General features: G+C 39.4%; 1 pseudogene; it reads right to left on the bottom strand.

The window, feature by feature from the left end:
• Positions 1-14,499: 14,499 nt before the first annotated feature.
• On the bottom strand, positions 14,500-15,430 carry LOC106821866 (olfactory receptor 4X2-like; annotated as a pseudogene).
• Between the last annotated feature and the right edge of the window lie 361 nt (positions 15,431-15,791).

A 15,791-nucleotide genomic window follows, 5' to 3' on the forward strand; every position in this document is an offset into this window, starting at 1 on the left:
TCAGATGTATAGCTGCATGAGTCTCTCAGGCATCCTGATGTGCCCTGTGGATATCTTCTGCTGATCAATGAATGTCCATTTTCTTGTAGTTTGAAGGAGGTGAGACAAAGGGAACAACTCACTCTGCCATGTTGCTGACATCAATCCTCTAATGTCTATTTTTGTCTCTTATCTCTTTTGTCTTGAAGTCTGTGTTATCTGACATACATATGGGTACACCCATATTTTTTGGGTGCTGTTTGCTTGGAGCATCATCTTCCATCCCTTCACTCTGAGCCTGTTTGTCTTTAGAGCTAAGATGTGTCCCCTGAAGGCAGCATATGGTTGGGTCTTGTTTTTTAATTCATCCAACCACTCTGTGTCTTTTGAGTGATGAATCCAAACCATTTACATAAAGAGTAATTATTGATATATGAGGGCTTAATGCTGCCATTTTATCTTTTGTTTTCTGGTTTCTCTATATTTCCCTTGTTTCCTTTTCCTTATATTTCTGTCTGCCATTTCTGTTTGGTGATTTTCTGTGATGTTTTTCTCACTTTTCTCTCCATTTATGATTTGTGACTCTGCTCTGTTTTTCTCTTTTGTGGATACCATGAGGTTTGTATAAAAGATCTCATAGATGAGAGAGTCATTTTACTGATGGCCTCTTATCTCCATTAGCCTATGCAGGTTCCATCCTTTTCCTCTTCCCCGTCTATGTTTTTGTTGTCACTAAATATTCTTTTTTGTATTGTGTGTTTGTTACCAAATTGAAGTGGTTTTAGTTATTTTTGATGCTTTCTTTGCGTTTGTCCTTTATATTATTAATTAAGTGTTTACCAACCTATTCTTATACAGAGAAGCAATTTTCTGATTCTGTCTGTCTATTTATCACCCAGCTCAAAGATTTGTAAATCTTTGCCTTTTTGTTTCAGGTAGAAGGGCTCCTTTCAACATTTCTTTTAAGGCAGATCTAGTCGTAATGAACTTCCTCAGCTTGTGATTGTCGGGGAAAGCTTTTATTTCTCCTTCATATCTGAAGGATAATTTTGCTGGGCAAAGTACTTTTGACCAATAGTTTTTGTCTTTCAGTATTTTGAATGTATCCTTCCACTGTCTCCTAGACTGTAAGTTTTCTGCTGAGAAATCCACTGAAAGTCTGATGGGGGTTCCTTTGTAAGTTACTTTCTTCTCTCCGGCTGCCCTTAATTTTCTTTCTTAGTCTGACTTTTGACAGTTTTAATATAATATATCCTGGAAAAGTTTTTTTTTTTTTGAGGAAGACTAGCCCTGAGCTAACATTTGCTGCCAATCTTCCTCTTTTTGCTGAGGAAGACTGGCCCTGAACTCACATCTGTGCCCATCTTCCTCTACTTTGTATGTGTGATGCCTACCACAGGATGGCTTGCCAAGCAGTGCCATGTCCGCACCTGGGATCCGAACCAGCGAACCCCAGGCCACCGAAGCGGAATGTGCGCACTTATCTGCTGCACCACTGGGCCGGCCCCTGGAAAAGATGTTTTTTGCATTGAGATAACTAGTTCTATTAGCTTCCTGGACTTGTAGACCCATTCCTTCCCCCTGTTTTGAAAGTTCACAGCTATTATTCCTTTGAATAATCTCTCTGCTCCTTTCTCCTCTTTTCCTTCTGAGATACACACTATCCTTGTGCCATTTTTTCCTAATTGAGTTGGCTATTTCTCTTTTTTTTTTAATCTTAGTTCTCTCTCCTCCACCACCTGAACCATTTCTAGATTTCTATCTTTGAGCTCACTAATTCTCTCTTCTATAAAGTCTATTCTATTTTTAATGCTTTCTACATTATTTTTCATCTCATTAATTGTGTTTCTCACCTCCAAAATTTCTGGGTTTTTTATTTATTAATTATAGTCTCCATCTCTTTGGTGAAGTACTCCTGTTCGTTAATTTTATTCGCAAAATTCATTGAGCTGTCTTTCTGAGTTTTCTTGTAACTCTTTGAGTTTCTTTAAAACAAATATTTTGAATTCTTTTTCAGACTGTAGTCTTGTGTGATTTCAAGTTTGCTTTCTGGAGTGCTATAATTTTCTTTCTGTTCTGCTATATTACCATAGTTCTTAATGGAACTTGATGAGTTGATTCTCTGCTGGCACATTTGTGGTCGTAACCACGTTTCTTATTTCTGTAAGCTTTTGGTTACTTTGTTTCTGAGCTGCTTTTGTTTGCATTGAAGAGCCTGCACTTTTCAGCCTCCATTGCCTCTGACAAAGGCATCATCAGTGCCCTCCGTGTGCTTCTTGTACCTCTGTGGTTACTGGTGCCTTGCTGCTTATGATGTCACTGCAGTTGCAGGTGTCTCCACCAGGCTCATCAGGCTGAGAGCACTTCTGCTGTTTCTGGGGTCACTTGGGTCTCATGTTCTCCTGCTGGCTCTCCATGGGTTCTCCACAGGCTTGGATACTGTTTCCCCCTGCACTGCTGCTCCCAGGTTGTCTGGGATGTTGGCTGCACCACTGCCAGTGATGCTGGGTTCACAAGTGTCATTGTCACTGACAGGGATCCGAGGACCCAGAGACTTGTATGCAGTCCCTGCTGCTGGTGGAGACAGTGTCAGGGGCGCTGTCACGGGGGGCTGGGGGCTAGGTCATCAGTCCTGCTGTGATTCCTGAAGTTTCTTGTCACAGTTTCCACCTGCCCCTTCTGGGGAGCACAGGGGCTAAGCAGGAAGAGATTGTCATTGCTGCTTTCTCATATAGTCTTTGGTCTCTGATGCAAGCTGGTTTATTTTGAAAATTCAGGTCAGGGCACCAACCCCCAGCCAGGAAAATCTAAGTTTTGTATACATTCTCCACTGTTGAAAAGACCAGGTAACTGACAAGGGAGGGGGAGTGTGCTAGGTCACAAGCTTTGCTCTGTGTCCTGAATTCTCAGGGCATGTGTGCTACGCACCAGTGCTTGGAGCCTGGAGCTAAGCCATACCTTCCATTTCTGACCCAACATACTCTGTCTTCAGGATTCACTGGGGGACAAGGGCTAAGCCATGCCATGTCTGCTCCTGCAGCCTCTGTTTGCAGGTATGCATGCCAGATCCTCTGAGGGTGGGGAGCAGGGGATAAGCTGCACCTTGTCTGCCTCTGCAGCCTTTATCCACAGGTGCATGCACTGGTGTGAAGATCTGTACCTTGGATCCCCTCTTCTAGGTGAGGGGAAGGAACCACTCCCTTAGTTCCCTCTGCCTCCCAGAGGTCCAGTCCACTCACTTCAATGTACAGATGCATGAATCTCTTAGGTGTCCTGTTGTGCTGTGTAGGGAGTCCTTTGTTGGTCAATGGATGTCTGATTGGTTTGTAACTTAGAGGAGAGAGACAAAGGGAATGACTCACTCCGCCATGATACTGACATCACTCCTTGACGAAAAACATTTAAAAACATGAAAATCATAGATATGTATCACTCATGAACATAGACATACACACAAAAAAAGCCCTTAATAAAACATTTGAATCAAATGCAGCAATGTGTACAAAGAACAATATAGCATGACAAAGTGGGATTTGTCCCAGGAATGCAAGATTGTCTTAACTCAAAAATCAGAGAGATAGTTCAAGATGACCATGTAGAAAGATCCTGAACTCACCTCCTCCCATGGACACACTTAGCCTACAGCTATGTATGGAACATTTTCCTCTAAAAAGTGCCTGAAAACTAGCAGAGCAGCTCCTTCTCATCAGGCAAGTCAGGAAAAGCCCAAACCGAAGAGGGCAAGAAAGGCTGAGATGCAATCTCACCATAAACCCCACCTCTGGCACAGCAACCCACAGTTGGCAGGGAACTCACAAACCCAGTGCTTCTCCCTGAGGAATAAAGGGTTTGTATCACATATCAGGCACCCCAACTTTTAAGACCTGCACCTGACAGACAAGCCCCCAAAACATCTGACCTTTGAAAGCCAACAGAGCTCAGGTCCATGAGACCCAAAGGGTTGTAGCAAACTGAGAAATGACTCTTAAAATGCTCATGTGCAGAAGCACCTGCCCCAGCACCCAGTGCAGAGCAGCCATTTGAAAAGCACCAGACTTTATGTGAAAGAGATTCATTTGTTAAACCACCAGCTGGAGGGGCAGGGACCTACTGGGATACTCTCTGAGGATGAAGGTTGGTGAGTGCCATTTTTACACTCTCCTTCTGCCTTGCAAAAGCCAGAGGGTGCCATCATTTTTTTGTTCTAGACCTTTTATCACTTTTTTCTTTGCTATCTCCCTCTGCTGCACTCCAGAGCATCAGTATCTCCTGGGGGAAGGGAGCTTTTACGTGCTTCTGGTACACAGGGTTTTGTGGCTGCCCCTCAGGGGATACCCCTTGATCACTTGGCCCTGGAGTGTAGAAGGGCTTGCATTCCTGGGTTCCATAGGACTGTAATAATCAGAGAGACATATCTTGGCAGTCTACCAACCCCAGGGCACTGCACAGATAGCACACTGAAAAACAGCCCCAGTCTTTCTGAGAAAGAGGCCTATTTGCTTGTCCAGGAGCTTTGGCCTGAGGGGGAGGGTCCTGGCCTGGCACACTTCTAGGGGTATAAGAGGTGTTCTCAGGGAACATAGGCCAGAGGACACCATATTGCACTCTCCCTCTGCCTGAATACAGTTTTCCGGTATTTCCCAGAAATGAGCTTATGCACTCATTTGGAGGCAGATTTTTGTGTCTGTTGCCCAGGAACACCAGATTTCTGGCTTTTGTGCCCTGCAGAGCTTACACTTGCAGTTCCCTAGGACTGTATACGTTTGCTTATTTTAAAAACTGCTGCCTGAGGGTCTGGCTTCCAATCAGCCTGAAGCTAGGTGTTGACTGAGGTACTCCTTTTTGTGGTACTAACATGTCTTGGCACACCCTCAACTAATGGGAGACATTAAAAATAAAATAGACTGCATGGATAATCTCAAAGGTTTGAGAGACAACAAAGAGCTAAGGCAAGGTTGAATGGTTAATTTCTTCTCCTAAATGAGGCCACTTGTTCAAGACTGGGAGAGGTACCTGTTTCAGCTAATACAAAGAAACCAACACAGAGAGTCAAGCAAAATGATGAAAGAAAGGAATATGTTCCAAATAAAAAACAAGATAAAACCACAAAAATCAATGTAATTCACTATTTTAACAAAATAGAGGAAATCAATATAATCGTTTCAAGGGATGCAGAAAAATAATTTAACAAAATTCAACATTCATTCCTGATTTTAAAACATAATAATAACTCTGCAATCTAGGAATAGAAGATAACTTTCTTAACTTTACTTATTGATGAAAATACTGAATGTCTTTCCCATAATATTGAGAACAAGGCAGGGATATCTATTCTCACCATTTATAGGCAACATTGTACTGGAGTTCATAGCCAGTGCAATTAGGCAACAAAATGAAATAAAAATAAAGATTGGAAATGAAGAAATGAGATTGCCTCTATTTGTAGATGACATGATTATTTACATAGAAAATTCTAAGGAATCTATGAAACAACTACTAGAAAAAATTAGTGTATGTAATACCATAGGATAAAGGTCAATTCTCTGTTTCTATAATTACCTCAAATTTGGGGGTGTCAGAATTCCTCTCAGAGGATTTGTTTTGTTTGTTTTTTCTTCCCAAGGAAGACTAGCCCTGAGCTAACATCTGCCACCAATCCTCTTTTTGCTAAGGAAGATTGGTCCCAAGCTAACATCTGTGCCCATCTTCCTCTATTTTATATGTGAGACACCACCACAGCGTGGTTTGATAAGCGGTGCATGGGTCCATGCCCAGGATACGAACCTGCAAACCCCGGGCAGCAGAAGCGGAACATGGGAACTTTACTGCTGCACCATCAGGTGGACCCCTCAGAGAATTTGTAAGGACCACTTTAGTTCTCAGATAAAAAAAAAAAAAACAACTTGTGTTTTCTTTCCAAAGCTGTTGAAGGATCACAGCGCAAGATGTATATACAGTGTAATCATCAATTTTTATTATGTAATGTATATAAATGTTGACTCACTATGTTGCACATCTGAAACTAACATAACATTGTATGTCAACCACACTCAAATGAATAAATAACTAAAAATTTTTAAAATGATTAGATTTAGGAAGGAAGAAAGAAAAGAAAATTAACATTTATCAAAACTCCGAATAGAAATGGAAAACAGGGGCCGGCCCCTTGGCCGAGTGGTTATGTTCACACGCTCCACTTGGGCAGCCCAGGGTTTTGCCAGTTTGGATCCTGGGTGCGGACATAGCACCACTCATCAAGCCATGCTGAAGTGGTGTCCCACATGCAACAACTGGAAGGACCCACAACTAAAAATACACAACTTTTTAACTGGGTTTTGGGGGAGAAAAAGGAAAAATAAAATCTTTTAAAAAAAAGAAATGGAAAACATTTGAGAGATAATTTCAAAAAAGAGTTCATCAGACCCATAAGCCATTGACAGTGTCAGTGATATGTTACCTATGGGTAACTTTAATTCTGACGTTTTAATTGGCAGGGCCAAGGGAAGGGACTCTGAAAGAGAAGTATGTGTTGTTATCAGATAGTAAGTAACTGCACATTTCCAGGATTTGTGGCTAAGAAAACCTTTAAAAAAGGATTAACATAGAAGCTTAAGGTATGTTGGCCTTAATAAACAACTTCTGTAAAAATTTTTCAAATCTTTACAATGAATCTGGTCCCTACCTTATGATGTCTTGTTATACCTTTCCTATCACAGAACTTCATGTCCTGCGGAGTTCTGGAAAGTAAGATGGGTGTCTCTAGCCTTTTCCAGGATTCCCTTTCTCCCACTTTGTCTCCAAAGATATCCTATCACATATGGAATCAGATGAAGTGTCACTCTGAGTAATCACAATTACTGAATAATTATAAACTGTTAAATTTGGAAGTAAACTTATAGATTTCTTATCTTACAGAAGAAGAATCTGGATCCTGAATCACACAACACATTGGTGCAGAGCCTGGATTAGACCAGGTTCCACAGTTTCCCATATAAGACTCGCTTCAGTGCTCATCGCATCCATTGACTCCTCCCCCTGGTGCTCACTCAAAGCTGGATTTCGTAATGGACAGAGGGCATGGAGAAAGAAGCAAATCGTGTGTAAACAAAAGGCAAAGCAAAGCTGAAGAGTTAAGACCTAAAAGAAATAGTGAGAAAATGAAAAATAATGCAATCCGGCTTCACTTATCCACCTTCCTGAAGTGTAATTTCTGCCCAGACAGCCTGTGCAGAACTTAGGGGCCCTGCAGAGGAGAGGATGTTTCAGGAGTCAGCAAACTGGGCTGCTAGGGAGAGAAGCCTTTGCAAGACAGGCATTGGTGACTTAAGATCTTAGTGCCAGCTCTACCAGTTTGTCACCAAGAGTTAAATTTTCCTCTAGCTATTGTAAATATATCTGCCAGGTCTCTCCAACAAAAGAGAATGCAACCTTTGGAAGGCTTTTGCAGTCTATCTTATATCCACTATCACAGCTTTCAAAGGACAGAGAACTCAGTAGATGTGAATAAGTGTTTTGAGTTTGATCCCTGAATCCTCCATCTGTTATTACATCTATTTCAAAACCAAGGTGTCACTGCAATCATCCTATACACAGTACAGAGGAAAAAGTGTATATATAGGGATATCTAGTGTACAAAAATAAGCTTCTCTTTTTGAAAGCAATTCCAAAGCACGCCCCAATAGAGATTAAGTAATAAAGCCACCTTGAATACTGTTTGTTTCCTTGATTCTTAACTTTATCTTCTGAATCTTTTGTAGACAGCTACCTCCGATGAGATTGGCTATAACATCTGCTCTAAGCTGAGCTACAGAGTTGCTTTCTCACCTCTCACTTAAGCAGGTAGGAGAGACTGTAACAGGATGATGTCTGAAGTCAGCCCCATCAGCTGAAAAAGTGAACAATTTGAAGAAAGGCTCCTCATGTATGGAAGTGTGTGGGAGCCAGAGTAACACCAATGAAAGTGCCCGTGTGTAAAAGACTCTGCCTGAGATCTGCCCATCCGAGTAAAGGCTCAGTGAATGAACTGACTAACTCAGAATCTGTTCCACACATAAAGGCGACACTTAATGCTGATCCTCCCCTGTGGACTCACAAGGTGCCATCAATGCTGACACCCCTATGTGCCACCATCTCCAACGTTTAATGACTTTCTCATGAAGAAAGTTACAAGGAAATAGAACAGGGACAGTCTACCCTAAAACCTACTATAATGAGAATTGAAGAAAATATTTGCTGGACTGTGAAGCTGGAAACATTTAAGGTGTATGGGATGGAAAATGGAGATCAGAGAACTGAATTCCATGAACTTTTATAGCATCCCCTCTCTGGTGTTTTTTCTGAGAAGACCAAAAGTTAACTTCCCAATTGCTTCCTTCAGAGGTTAAGGAAATGATCTCTAATTAATCCAAATATGAAGTCAAGTCTTCTACTTGCCCCCTCTTGTCCTGGCCCCAAGAGCTTTCCCTCTGCATTTTCAAGTAAGTGACAGAGGAGAATCCAATATCACATCCTCCCTCTGCCCTACCACAGACATCCTCAAGAGACCCTTAGGGGCCTTTTCTGATGTCTTCCCTCATTGCACTAAGGAAGCCAGTTAGTTCCAGGGAAACTTCAATCAAGTGGACCTGGACCACTTCAGGCATGTCATTCTGACATGTCACCTGATCAGAGAAGGCTAGACATGGAAGAGCCTTCAAGATCATCTTGTTCAACTCATTCACTTTAAAGGTGGGAAAACAGCCAAAGAGGAAAAAGTATGCGTGCAAAGTTACTCCCTGTGCTGATAGCAAGGCTAAACCAGCTTTTTCCTGACTCCTGGTGCAGGGGTCTTCCAACTGTTCATTCTTGAAATTTTAAGCATTTTATCCAAGTTGTGAGCATGTGGTTTTCATTGGCAAGGGCTTCAGGAAGACTAGAGTTCTCTAACTGTTAGGCATGGTCTCCTAACGAACAGCACATTACATTTGTGTTGGGCATTATTATGTCTTTCAACTTTTCTTTCTAACATCTCACATATAGGCAAAGTAACCCTCAACTGTAGAAACTAGTATTCCCATTTGACAGATTAGGTAACTGGTACTCAGAAAGATTAAGAGAATGGCTAAACTCTATACAACCAATGAATTGCCCAATTGCACTGAATCTCTAAGTGTAACGTTTCTTGCCCACATGGAATATGTCACCAGCAGCTGGTGTCCCATTAGGAAGAGAAGAGGCCAGCAGGAAACTGAACTAAGATATGCTCCCCCATCCGCTTCTGCTCTGTGCAGTCATGCTGCTTCTTCAAAGTTCTGTATCTTTGGCCAAATAAATTATAAAACTCTATTTTTAAAGCCCCAGAAACTCTCACTACTTAAGGAAAACTGCATTAAATCCTTCTGTATATACTTCAATAACTCTCTAATTTATTGGTTTCTTACTAAATGGCATTGGTACTGTCATGGGCTCAGCCTTACTCAACTTTTCAGTGAAAAGCCTCCAGAGAAGGAAAAAAGTTTGCAAATTCACTGTATCATTAACAGCTGGCTTACATCCAGAACCAGGGAAGGACTTTCAGGAGTAACAAAGGCTGGAGTTCTTGCCATATTTCAGATGGGCTATATTAGGAGGAAAAGGCCACACTTATACCATTGTTTAATAATTTATTTGGCCAAAGATAAAGAACTTCAAAGAAGCAGCATGACTGCAGAGCATAGAAGCAGATTGGGGCCCATCCTGATGGAAAGGAATGAAGACATAAAAACAACAGTGCATACGTGCATCTCTGCTGGCCTGAAGGAATGCGAGCGAGCTCTTCTTTCTGCTTCACATCACACCTCCTGATCTTACTGTCACACACGCACGCACACACAAACACACACGCAAACACACACCGTTTACTTAGAAAGGTGATAAAAATAACCTACAGTGGGCTTATTTTAATTTTTTCCAGTTTTATTGAAGTATGGTTAACAGGTGAAAGTTGTATTTTTTAAGTTATGCAATGTGCTATCCTGATATACGAGTACATTATGAGTACAATCAAGCTAACCAAACAGAAACTGGAGCTGAGGACTACAATGAATGAAAAGAAAAATGCATTTTCAGACTTTTAGATAAAATACTATCTCAAATAAACAAAAGTTGAAAGAATTCATTGTCAACAGAACTGCTCCACAAGAAAAAAAATACAATAGAGAACATCAGCATCACAGTTAATCAAGCAGAAGAAAGAATCTGTGATGTAGAAGATAGGACCTTTAAAATTCTCCAGTCAGAGGAAGACATTAAAAAAAATGAAAAATAGTGAAGAAAGCCTATGTGAGCAATGTGATGTTATTAAAAGAAACATTCTGTGAATTATTGGCATCCCAGAAGAAGAGAGAGAAGGAGGCAGAAAGCTTATTTAAAGAAATAATGGCTGCAAACTTCCCAAATCTTGGGAGATTGGACATCCAAGTTCATGAAGATAATAGGTCATCCCAAAATTTCAATACAAAACGATTTTCCCCAAGTCTACTATAATGCAACTGTCTGAAAGCAAAGACAGAATTTTAAAAGCAAAATGAAAGGAACTTATGGAATAGGAGAAGATATTTGTAAATCATATATCTGATCAAGGATTAATATCCAAAATATATAAATATCATACAAATCAATAACAAAAAATCTGAGTAAAGAATCAGCAGAGGAGCTGAATAGACATTTTTCCAAAGAGGACATACAGATGACCAATTGATTTATGAGATGATGCTCAGTGTCACTAATCACCAGGGAAATGCAAATCAAAACCCCAATGAGATATCAACTCACACCTGTTAGAATGGTTACTGTCAAACAGACAAGGGATGATGAGTATTGGCAAGGATGTAGAGAAAAGGGAACCTTTGTGCATTGTTGGTAGTAATGTAAACTTGTGCAACTACTATGGAAAACAGTATGGAATTTCCTAAAAATTAAAAATAGATCCAGTAATTCCACTTCTGGTGTGTCTCCAAGGAAATGAAATCAGTATCTCCCCATGTTCATTGCAGCATTATTCACAATAGCCAAGATGGAAACAACCTATGTATCCATTTAAAGATGAAGGGATAAAGAAAATGTGATATATACACAGAAAATTAATGAGCCATGAAAAAGAAGGAAACTGTGCCTTTTGTGACTTTATGGATGGACCTTGGAAGGCATAATGCTGAGTAAAATAAATAAGACAGAGAAAGACAAACACTGTATGATCTCACTCATATTTGGAGGCTAAAAAGGATGAACTCATGGAAACAGAGTAGATTGGTGGTTGCCAGCGGCCAGAGGTGGGGAAAATGGAGAAATGTTGGTCAAAGAGTACAAACTTCCAGTTATAAAATGAATAAGTTCTGGGGAAATCATTTACAGCATGGTGATTATAGTTAATTATATTGTGTTATATACTTGAAGTTGCTCAGTGTAGATTTTTTTTTAAAAGATTTTATTTTTTCCTTTTTCTCCCCAAAGCCCCCCGGTACATAGTGTGCATTCTTCGTTGTGGGTCCTTCTAGTTGTGGCATGTGGGACGCTGCCTCAGCGTGGCTTGATGAGCAGTGCCATGTCCGCGCCCAGGATTCAAACCAACGAAACACTGGGCCACCTGCAGCGGAGCGCGCGAACTTAACCACTGGCCATGGGGCCAGCCCTGCTCAGTGTAGATTTTAAATGTTCTCATCACACAAAAAAGTGGGAATTATGTGAGGTGATGGAGATATTAACTATCCCTATTTTGGTAATCATTTTTCAATGTATATGTGCACCACATCATCAGACTGTACAACCTTAAACTTACACAATGTTATATGTCAATTATTTGTCAAACAGCCAGAAAATAAAAGAATACAATTTTTAAAGATTTATTAAATACTTTAAAACTCTGTTGAAGAACACAAAAGAAGATTTCAGTAAATGAAAAGACAAACCATGATCTTGGATGGAAAGCTTATTACGATATTGATCCTTTCTAAATACATTTATAAATGTAATATGGCATCAATCAAAATAATAATAAATTCTTTGGAGGATACAGAACAGGAAGAGAAGTAAAACTAAATCTGAAGTTTATATGGAGAAACAATGCCCAGAAGACTTTGAAAGAGAAGAAACTAGCCTTCTAGATATTAAAACATTCATAAAGCTTCCGTAATAAGAACCGCGGTGGTCTGGCTGTTCTAGAAGACATAAAGGAACATGATGATGATTAACTACATAATCCAAAGACTGCTGTGTATCAGAGAGATGCAACAAACAAAGCCAGAAAGCCAAGGACAAACCAGAGGGAAAGTCCACAATTCATATCAGAAAGGACAAATTTATATGTATATAATTAGGTCTTGGAACATAATAAAAAGAACCATAATCTAAATACGGGAAAATGATAGGAACAGTTTACATAAAATACAAATGGACTTTAAATATATGAAAAGATGTTCAACTTCACTTAAAATAAGAGAAATTTAAATTAAAATTATTTATCTCCCATTTTTTCAACTATCATATAAGCAAAATCCCAAATTTAATAAAATGTTTTACAGGAAAGAGAGAATTGTAGGTGAGAATACAAATAGATACAACTGCTAAGAAGGGTAATTTGATAATATCTATCAAATTAAACATGCATACATATAATCCAGCAGTTTCATTTCTGGAGATAAATCCTAGTTTAGATGCATATATTTAAATCAAGGTTATTCACTGTAACACTATTTGGAAACAATCCAAATATTTATCAGTAGAAGACTACTTAAGCAAATGATGGTACGTCCATTCAATGAAGGCCACAAAACTGTAAGAAAAAAAGGAGGAAGTTTTCCTTGTACTAATATACAAAAATCTCCAAGATATATTAAGCAAATAAAGCAAGTTTCAGATCTGTTTACATACTATGTTATTGTTCGTACAAAAGGTAGAGATAAATGAGAGCATGTATATTATACTCATGTTTCATTAAACTCCAAAATATACAGGAAACAGAAAACGGCTTATCTAGTGGGGACATGGGAAAGGGGAAGCTTACATAGGGGGAAAGAAATGGAATGAAATTTTGTACTTGTGTGCCTTTTTATTTTGTTGATTTTTTAAAACCTTATGAATATATCACCATTGCACAAAATTAAATTAAAAATTTAAGTATTTTTAAAAGAAAATATAAATTTAACTAATCATGCAAAATAATCTAAACACAGATATGTGGCAGAATCAAAGAAAAAACTGATAGATTTTACTGTGCAGAAATATAAAGGTTTGAACATTGAAAACTTTGCATATAAGACTCAAAGCTAATTGAACATTAAAACCCTCCTCACTCACAAAAAATGCAAATTAAACATGTCTATGTAACTTGTAAAATATTTTAACTTTATATTTCAAAATAATTTCTGACTTACAAAAACGTTGTAATAATAATACAAAGAATTCTTGTATACCTTTAATCCAAATTTCTGAAATATTAATATTTTACCACATTTTCTTTATTATTCATTCTCTCAGTTGACAAATGGATAGAGAGGTAGATAGAATTTTTAATTAAAAGGTTTGAAATTTGATGACATCATCATCATTTACATTTAAATACCTTAGTAAATAATTCCTTAATCCAAGGACATTCTCTGACATAAACACACTAGAATTATCAACATCAGGAAATTAACTTTGCCACAATGCTATTATCTCATCTCAGTGTTTTCACCCACTAATGACCTTCATCTAGGATGGGATCTAATCAAGGATCACAGGTTGCATTTAGTTATCATCTATCTGTAATCTGGAAAAGTTCTTCAATTTCTTTGTCTTGCTACTTTTGAAGAATGCAAGCTAGTAATTTTGCAGCATGTTCTTCAATTGAGGTTTGCCTGATATCTTGTCATTATTAGACTCAGGTTATGTATTTTGGGTAAGAATATCAGAGTATTGCGTGCCTCTCCAGTCTCAATATTGACGATGTTGACTTTGAGTAACTGTTTAAGGAAGTGTCTTCCATGTTTCTCCATTGTAGACTTATATTTTTCCTCTCACAATTAATAAGCATCTTGTGGGAAGATATTTTGAGACTATGCCAAATCTCATTTCTCATCAAGAAAATTTTAATGACTGTTCAATTCTGTCAAGAGCATTTTCAAAAGGAAGGTGAATTATTACGACTTTTATAAGAATAAATTTAACACTATTCATAAAGTCATTATAGCTTTTAAAATAGTAAATTTACTGTAGCAAGTGAGTCTGAAAGAAAATCAGAAGTATAAGGTTTCTTCTATTCAAGAATCTCACCACAAACTTACTTATAGTAGTAAAAAAATAGAAATGACCTAAACATCTAACAGAAAATGGTTAATTAAGGCATAGTACACCCATAAGAGGAAATATTTTACAAGTGATTAGAACAAGGGTTTTGAAGATGGGAACCAGTTAAAATAACTGTAGAGCTAACAAGTAATGTAAACTTTTCTCCATCCCATTCTGCCCCATCAGTTTGGACTCAGCATCATTATAAACCCAGGGATCAATACCAAGACTTGGCCTCTATTTCTCATCTAGATTCATTGTCCTGATCCACAGCCTCTTCACGGCCTTCTTCATTTCTGCATTTCTCAGGGAGTAGATGACAGGGTTGAGGAGTGGAGTGATCACTATGTAGAACACGGCCACCATCTTGTCCACAGACAGAGTTGTAGAAGGTCTCAGATAGATGAAGATGCAGGGCCCAAAGAACAAGGAAACCACGATGATATGGGACCCCCAAGTGGAGAGGGCCTTGCGCCGCCCCTCAGAGCTTCGAGACCTCAAATGGACCAAGATGACCACATAGGAGATTAAGAGGACCACAAAGCTGACCACAGACAAAGTCCCCCCATTGGCAACGATCAAAAGACCAAGGAGGAAGGTGTCAGAGCAGGCAAGTTTGAGCAGAGGAAGCAGGTCACAGAAATAGTGGTCGATCACATTGGGGCCACAGAAGGGCAAGTGGAAGATGAGAAGGATTTGGGCAAAGGAATGCACAAAGCCCCCCACCCATGCTGCTCCAACCAGGATAGCACACACCTGCCGGTTCATGATGGTAGTGTAGTTCAGAGGCTTACAGATGGCCACGTAGCGGTCATAGGCCATCACAGTGAGCAGGAACATCTCAGTGCCACCAAAGAAGTGGATGAAGAAAATCTGTGTCATGCAGCCCCACAGAGATATGGCTTTCCTTTCAGCCAGCAAATCTGAGATGAGTTTGGGGGCTGAAGTAGAGGAGTAGCAGATCTCCACGAAGGACAGGTAGCTGAGGAAGAAGTACAAGGGGGAACCAAGACTTCTGCTGGTCATGACAGTGAGCACAATGAGGAGATTCCCCAGCACAATTGCTGTGTACAAGAGCAGAAATAGCACAAAGCAAACAGTCTGCACCTCCTGATTAGGAGAAAGTCCCAGAAAAAATGAATTCAGTCACATTGTACGTGTTAGCCATATGGTCACCACCAGGAGGCAGTAATTGAGTGGAGTGATCTGAAAATACAAAATAAAAGACTCCTTCATTCATTGGGTGAATTACATAATAATCCCTTGCATATCTGAAAAGCTTGCGAGCTGCAAATTGGCAAATGAATAGGAGTTAGTTACATGTACAAAAAGGGAAGAGCATTCCAAAAAGGCAGCAGAGTATACAAAGCTATAAAAATTCATCCATCTGTAGCTGGAGTAAACCAGAGAATCACAAAGATAAACCTGGAGATAGAGTCTAGTACCAGTTCTTGAAGGACTGTTATGGACTCTAGGGTTTATCTGACAGACAATGGGGAATCATCAGGAATGTTAGTCTACTACAAGGA

Source organism: Equus asinus, chromosome 17, assembly GCF_041296235.1.
Source record: "Equus asinus isolate D_3611 breed Donkey chromosome 17, EquAss-T2T_v2, whole genome shotgun sequence".
NCBI classification, from domain to species: Eukaryota; Metazoa; Chordata; class Mammalia; order Perissodactyla; family Equidae; genus Equus; species Equus asinus.